This window comes from Archocentrus centrarchus, unplaced genomic scaffold (assembly GCF_007364275.1).
Source record: "Archocentrus centrarchus isolate MPI-CPG fArcCen1 unplaced genomic scaffold, fArcCen1 scaffold_107_ctg1, whole genome shotgun sequence".
NCBI lineage: Eukaryota > Metazoa > Chordata > Actinopteri > Cichliformes > Cichlidae > Archocentrus > Archocentrus centrarchus.
In genome coordinates this window covers 89,172-97,449 of record NW_022060153.1, presented here as the reverse complement: position 1 = coordinate 97,449, position 8,278 = coordinate 89,172, and the positions used below count along the sequence as shown (strand labels likewise).

Sequence of the window (8,278 nt, the reverse complement as noted above, 5' to 3'; positions counted from 1 at the left end):
AAAATATTTTATTTCTCTTAAAGCTTTCAGCTCCTCTCTCACTCCGGTTACTTTCACACATATCGTACATAAATGAATAAATACAATAGTGTAACCAGCCTCAGAGCGCATCCTTAGAAATTTAAATAAATATGTGTTAAAAAAGTCTGACACTGGAAAAGTTTCCATGATGGTGAGTTAAATATCAAGGTCGTGTTTTAACAGTGAAATGCTGACTGACTCTTTCCTTCAGCTCTGCAGCAGGATGTGCAGGTGAAGCTCGGAGAGGACGTCACTCTTCAGTGTCAGATCTCCACAGAGGAAACCATCTCAGTGCTGAAGTGGAGCAGAGCTGACTGAACACAGACGGCTACGTCTACTTCTACAGGAACAGGCGCTCCTATGAAAACTACCAGCATCCATCTTTCCACGGCCGAGTGAAGCTGAGGAACCCGGAGATGAAGGACGGAGACGTTTCTCTGATCCTGGAGAACGTCACGTTTAAGACACTGGGATATATGAGTGTCACATAGCAGTGAGGAACTCTGGGAGAAGTAACAGAGCGCACACTGAGATCAGCCACTTCATCAACCTCACAGCCACAGGTGAGTGTGTGAAGCTCACACTCAGGTGTGAATAAATGAAATGAAAGTTTAAAATAAAAATGTATAAAATTGGTTGCTCCCAGCATTCCTCTACCCCACTGAAACTGCACAGCCTCACAGCTTTATGAGCCATTATAATTTTCTCTTGTGACCCACAATCCCCTCTGCTCATTTCCTTCAGTGTAAGTGTGAAGGGAAAGGTCATAGCATGTGGCTAACAAAGATGATAAATGTGATCCTGTTGATGGTCAGCACTCAAACATATTTTTCTCATTTAAAAAAAATATAGGCATAAGTTTTAGATATATTTCTTGCTGTCTGAACTGCTCTCTGTAGTTTTACCTGTAGAACCCACATACACACACACACACACACACACACACACACACGCACACACACACCTGTTGGTTTGCTGTTGCCTTTGTGTCTCAGTGTTTCTGCTCTGTTTTCTCTGCAGGTGAAACACATGAAAACATGTTGGAGCAGCAATCATGAAAGAGGAGATGGAAATATGGATGATGAAGAAGCAGAAACTCTGTTTCAGATTATTGTTGTGTGCTGCTGTTGTTGCTGTTGTGCTATTGTTGGGTTTGTGGCATTTTGATATTTCTAATAAATAAGAAGCCAAGGTCAGAGAGGCTTACTGAGGCAGCAGGTCTAACTTTCTTCAGAAATATGAACTTTAAAAAAAAAATTATAATTGCACGGCTGCCTCACAGCTAGAATGAAATCTAGAAGCTCTCGGTTTGATTCCACCTTTGCCCGGACCTCTATCTGTGTGGAGTTTGCATGTTCTCCCTGTTTCTGTGGTGTTTCCTCCCACAGTCCAAAGACATGCAGTTACTGGGGGTAGGTTAATTGGTCATTCTAAATTGCCCATAGGTTGTCTGTTTCTATGTGTTAGCCCTGAGACAGGCTGGCAACCATATCCGGGTCTACCCTGCCTCTCGCCCTATGACAACTGGAATAGGCTCCAGCCCCCGCCCCCCCCCCCCGTGACCCTGAACAGGATAAGTGGAGATGGATGGATGGATGGATGGATAATTGCACTGACATTAAACCATTGCCCTGTATACTGAACTGAACCAGTTCTGGGCTTTACGCACCATTTGACAACAACAAAAACAAAACACTCAGCAAAAATGTAAAAACGCTGATAATGGTTAATACTACTCATTTCACGTGGAGTAAAAGCAGGACTAGTATTACTGCGATTATAGACTTATGTAGTGCTTTCTACTGTCTCTTTGGTGGTGGACACCAGAGGTGAAGACAGCCATCAATCTGAAGAGATTTTCCCATCATGCTTGGTTGGATTTGTGAGACTGTGGAGGCAGCTGATGGGTACTGGTGCTAGCACAGCACAGATCTGACAGCGAGTGAAGTGAGACCAGGGAGCGAGACCTTTGGCTGACCTCAAAGTCAGGAAGGGGAAGCAGCTTCCTGCTACACTGTATATGATGGAGTTGGAGTGCTGCTGACCTTAACTGAGGGTTTGATTGGGTGGTGGAACGAATACTGTGAAGATCTTCTCAGTCCCACTTAAAGTGCTTCTGTGGAAGAAGCAGGGAGTGGAGACAAAGGGACGACTTCTCTTCACTGGGTTGAGGCTGCAAAGGTGACTGGGGGACCACAGTGGTCAGACCTCTAGTGTGGACGAGCTATGCTTCAAGTTTCTTATGACTCTGGATGTTGTGGGACTGTCTTGGCTGACATGGTCTCACTCTGTGGTCTCACTTCAGCCACTGATGGAGCTGCATCAAAAGTCTCCAGTGGAGTTTAGGTGAGGAGTGTTAACCATTCAGGTCACAGGTAAACCCAGTACCTGCATGTGTTTTAGAGCTGCTGCTCCTCCATATCATCACCTTGTTAAAATAATGGGGGGGTTCAGACATTTGACCAGGATGCCTCTTGGTCGCCTCCTAGTTGAGCTGTTTTGGTGTCTCCTCATAGAAAAAGGTGCCGGGGCTGACCTAGAGCACAATGCAGAGGGCGGTCCGGACTTCCCTGATCCAGGTTCTGTTTGAGCTCACTTCCTGTTAAAGGCAGTTGTTACTCCCACTTTAAACAAAAGTGAAATGAACAAACCCACTCTGGAAAGTAAAGTAAACAAAAAAACAAAATTATAAAAGAAACAAAATTCTGGGGAAAGATTACTCACACGATAAAAGGTGCTCAGTTTCCAATAACTGTGTTTTTAACTTTGTATCATCAGTGTGTTGTTTCAGAGTTTGTGTTTGATTGTGAGTTCTACAAACTATCATCATGAATGAAAATTTAAATAAACTCTTCTTGCACACTGTGAAGTATGCTGCTGTCCTCTGTTTGTGCTGTCAAAAAAAATACAAATGTAACCATGAAACCCAAAAATGGCACAAATTGATCCACATCAGGTTCCAACAACACTCTAAATATTTGGCTGTTTCTGGACTTTAACATCAGAGGAGACCTCCCTTTGACTTTCTCTCACCTGCAACAGCTGTTGTTGTTTTAAAAAAAGTCATATCTCTCGCTCTCTCTTGCTCTCTCTCACACACACATACAGTATATATATATATGAGTTACTGTATGGTAACTGTGGTTTGATGAGTAAAATGATTGTTACCTTTGTTTTACATTAAGACCATAATCTCTTTACGAGGCCAAGAGAGCAGCCGTTAGTTTGAATGTTTTTTTTTTTTTACCTGAACCATGATTTTATTCCTCTATAATCATGTAGTTTTAACATCATCAGATACATTAAACCAAAGGTGAAGTGAAAGTAAAAATGATCACAGACAGTATTCAGGCTTCCTCTTTTGGTTGGGAGTCACATGCACGACTTCAATATGACCCTTCTGAAATATAATGAGAAGAGCTTTAATGAGTTGGACTCAGAGTGTTTTCACATTTATTGTGATCAGAAGAATTAATAATATCATTCTACATATTACACTTCCTCATTCATATGAATGGGTGAGTGTGTCCAAATTCTTGACTGGTACTTTCTGTATTTCTATGAACTGGAGAAGAAACCTTTTATAAAACACGACCTTTCAGCAGAGACTCTATTTACCACTCAAAGACTCTGAAGGCTAAAGAAAAACTGAGATTTTGGCCCATTTTAGAGCCAAAATCTAATTTGGCTCTAAAATGGGCAAAATGAATTTTTCCTCATTATTTATTACCTACATGTGTTTTCCAGGTTAGAACAGCACATGGAAAAACAAACCTGTCACTAAGAACTGGATCAGAATTCAGCTGCACTTCCATCCAGACTTTAAAGTGCACCATCACACTGCTGAGCTGAGTGAACATCAGAGAAACAGCTGCAGTCTGGATACTGCACCATCACACTGTTTCCACATGAATGCAGAGTCACAGCTGCTGCTGTCAGGAGTTATTCTGACTGCATCAAATACTGCTGTGGCTGTGAAGGTGGGATTGGCTCTGGGCCTCTGCTGACAACCTGCTGCCTCCATGGACTCATTTCCTGGGAGTGGCCTGAGTTCCTGTAAATGTCTGCAGACCGTTTGTGGCAAAGTGCCTTCTAATATCAGTCAAAGAATAGCTTGTTTTTGACCATATTGCATTTATTGAAAGGAGCTTGTCACTGTGGGGAAGCAGGACTCACTAAATGTATGATAACTCATTCAAGCTGACCAGCCGATTTCCACATGAGCTGCTGGTTAGTCAGAACTTGTTGGTGTCCTCACACTCAGGCTCTGGTGGCAGGTCCACCATGCTGGCCTTTCCACCACAAAGCCTCACCCTGCTCAGGCCTGTACGGGCTTCAGAGCACACCTTCAGGAACACAAATGCACAGTGCACCCAATCTCGAACCCCCTGATTGATAAACCGTTCATGTCTGATGTCTGTTATAATAAACCTTGTTAAAATTGCTGTTTGTTGTTGGAATAGAACTTATTCCACCCATTTAGGAAACCTCAGTGTTTTAGTGCCATCATAGCATGTTGTTCTCCTGAGGCAACAAATCAAAATCTGGGGGTTTACTGGGGGGCATATTTTATGATGTATTATCAGGGACCCCCAAGCTCCAAAAAACTAAGGTGAATTTTTTTCGTCCTAAGATAAAAATTCATGCCATAGAGGCTTAAGTTAATTGATGATTCTAAATTGATGGTTGAAGTAAACGGCCGTCTGTCTCTATGAGTTAGCCCTGTGATAGATTGGTGACCTGTCCAGGAAACAGCTTCCATGATGGTTTAAAGGTGACTGATTATTGATTCATGATCTGTTTTGTTGATCAGCTCTGAAACACGGAGCCTGCTGAACCTTTCCTGCTTCGTGGTTTCTCCACTTCTTCAAGCAACAATCAGTTGTCTCATCGTTGATCAGAGAGCAACTCCTCTCACACTCGGAAACTTTCAGCTTTATTTCCTCAGGAAATCCCAGTTTTTAGAGTCAGATCAGAGAACAATGGGGGTTTAATGGCTGCAGTTTACCTGAAGTCAGTGGCTCACAAAGGTGAGTTTGGTGCTTCTTCCATGTTTTTGGCACAGTTCTTTCATATGTCAGTCAAGGAAGAACTTTATATTTTTCACCTTATTGCATTTATTGAAAGGACAGGGTTGTTTTATCACAGCTTGTGTTTAAAACAAAGGTCTGTGGTTGATGATCACTGCTTTTCTTTTGCACAAGGACTCATTCTCTTCCTCCCTCGTCCCCTCTCTGACTCATAAAAGGTTCCTGTCCTCTCTTCTGGTCTGTTCTGGTCAGGCTGCTGCTGCTGAAACTCTGTCTCCATCCTCCTGTCATAGATGACTCCTTTAGTAATTCCCCTGTTGCTGCCTCTAATTGTTGCATCTGCAGGTGAGTGAAGCTGAATGTGTTTATATTTTAATTCCTCCAAACTAAAACCTGACCAGTAAAGAGTCAGTTATGTTTAACTAACTCACTTCTGTGAATCTGAAAGATCCAGAAGAGGTCATTCATCTTTTTACTTCATCCCAGCCACACCAAACTGTTCAAATCTGAAATTCATTGCTCTGTAAATCATTCAGGAAATATCTCAGGGCGATACAGTGGTGTGGTGCTCAGCACCCTCACCTCGCAGCAACAGGGTCCTGTGTTTGAGTCTGCCGGGTGGTGCGGGGCGTTCTGTGCAGAGCTTCCAGGTTCTTCTCATGTCTGTGTGGGTTCTCGTCCTCCCAAAGACATGCATACCAGGTGATCTGTGACTCTAAAGTGATGGTGAAAGTGAACGGGTGTCTCTCTGTGTGTCCTGCATCCAGTCAGAGCGCTTTTGCAAAAAATTGTCGGACTCTGTAGTTTTCTCTGGGCCCCTCCCCAGTCAGACCATGTTTAGCCGCATGTTCTCCTTGAATCGCTGGCTGTCTGAGTGGTGTCCAAAAAATGATGTGGGCTTCATAGATAATTGGCAAAGTTTCTGGGGAAAACCTGGTCTTGTTAGGAGAGACGGCATCCATCCCACTTTGGATGGAGCAGCTCTCATTTCTAGAAATCTGGCCAAATTTATTAACCCTCCTAAAAACTGACTACCCAGGGTTGAGACCAGGAAGCAGAGTTGCAGTCTTACACGCCTCTCTGCAGCTTCTCTCCTCCCGCCATCCCCCCAAAACCCCATCCCCACAGAGTCTGTGCCTGCTCCCAGACCACCAAAAACCAAAGCTAAAATCAGCAAAAAGCTATTTAAGCATAAAAATTCAAAAACAATAAATAATACAGCTTCATCAACTGCACCAAAAAATAAAACAATTAAATGTGGATTATTAAACATTAGGTCTCTCTCTTCCAAGTCCCTATTAGTAAATGATTTAATAATTGATCAACGTATTGATTTATTCTGCCTTACAGAAACCTGGTTACAGCAGGATGAATATGTTAGTTTAAATGAATCAACACCCCCGAGTCACAGTAACTGTCAGAATGCTCGAAGCACAGGTCGAGGAGGAGGATTAGCTGCAATCTTCAATTCCAGCTTATTAATTAATCAAAGACCCAGACAAAGTTTTCATTCTTTTGAAAGCCTGACTCTTAGTCTTGTCCATCCTAATTGGGAAAATCAAAAACCTGTTTTATTTGTTATTATCTATCGTCCACCTGGTCCTTACTCACAGTTTCTGTCTGATTTCTCAGACTTTTTATCTGATTTAGTGCTCAGTTCAGATAAAATCATTATAGTGGGTGATTTTAACATCCATGTAGATGCTGAGAATGACAGCCTCAACACTGCATTTAATCTATTGTTAGATTCAATTGGCTTCTCTCAAAATGTAAAGGAGCCCACCCATCACTTACCTGCAGGTCCACCAGCAGGACTCAGAGAGGATGGAGGGAAGGAGGATGGAGTCAGCAGAGGACATTTTGGACTTGTAGTTGTTCTGTCTGGTGTGGTTTTTGTTGTGATGATTGTGATCTCCAAGAAACAGAACACCTCACCCCCTCCTCGTCCCCCTGAAGCAGCTGACATACGTCCTATCTGAAGAGAGCAACTTTGTTAAAAAGCCATTCCTGTTAGTACATGTGTTACCTGCATGGGGTAATCATGGTTCACACAGTGACCATTTGACATCCCACAGCCAATCAGAGCGCTTAGCCATCCACCTGCTGTTTTGTGACCTGAGAGCTCAGTCTGATGGTGGCGCGGCTGCATGAAAGTTTATCAGGCAGTCGGACTAATCATGGCCTGTGTGCGTTCATGGATGTAGTCAGTTTACTTTGTAGGTATTGTGTGTCTTTGTTTCTGTTCTGAGTAAATTTGGCCATGAAGCTTTGTTACTACTGTCAGTGGAAGAGCAGCTACACTGTTACAGTAAAGAGTGTGATAACATTGCTTCATTGTGTAGCGCTAATATTCACAACAAAGTGTTAACTGTTGTAATTACTGTTATATCACCTGTTGTTGTCGAGCTGTGTGTCAGAGCAGCATGTGGATTCTTGGCTCCAGCACAGGGCAGTGATGAGCATCAAATGAGAGATTTCTTCCAGTTTAGCTCTGAGTCTGTGGCTACTGACAAAAACAGAAACAATGGCTCGAGATGGAGAAATGTGTTTAATTTCTTTCAGTTCTCTGCTGTCAGGAACCCTGTAAAAAAAATTAAAATAAGTGTGATAAATATATTTTTGATAGCTGTTGTAGTTCTTGGCTTCATGAGTCTTGTCCACATGTGTGTATCAGCTCTGTGATCCTGTTATTGAAGCTGAGGATGTGAATTTGATACAACTTTCACAGGATCAATATCAGAGCCACAGATACAGGTTTGCCCGTTCTCTCACGAGTTTAATGTTAAATGTTTCACAATAAAAGCCTTGTTAAGAAATAAAGTGTTTCTGACCAGTGAGACTTCAGAGGGCTTTCATTTGAAAAGATACAGGAAATGTTGTAATGCAGTAACTTTACCAGAGCAGGAGGGGCTCTTACTACTGAAAGTGGCTGATTATTAAAATGTGTTTGATTATCAAAGATGGTGTCAGTTATCGTCAGTGGTCCATGTGAGGAAAGCTCAGCGACTGTAAGATCAGGTCAGTGTTATAAGTTTACAGCTTTTACAGTTTGAGCTGCTCCAAAGTGCTTTTAGTTTTACTCATTAATGTGTGAACCAGCAGCCACTGACAGCTTTATGTTTTCTTGCAGTTCAAATTAACGTGAAGATGCGATCACAGAAACTGGTATTATTTATGATGAGGGAAATGAAGGTCTGAGCTCTGAATGTGCAGAATGAGGACTCAGG

The 8,278-nt window shown here is 42.5% G+C and overlaps 1 protein-coding gene across 1 annotated transcript in view; it reads left to right on the top strand.

Annotated features, from left to right (window-relative positions):
- LOC115775352 (GTPase IMAP family member 8-like) overlaps nucleotides 1-8,278 on the top strand; it is a 102,731-nt gene that overhangs the window by 58,871 nt on the left and 35,582 nt on the right. The gene's annotated exons all lie outside the window — the stretch shown is intronic.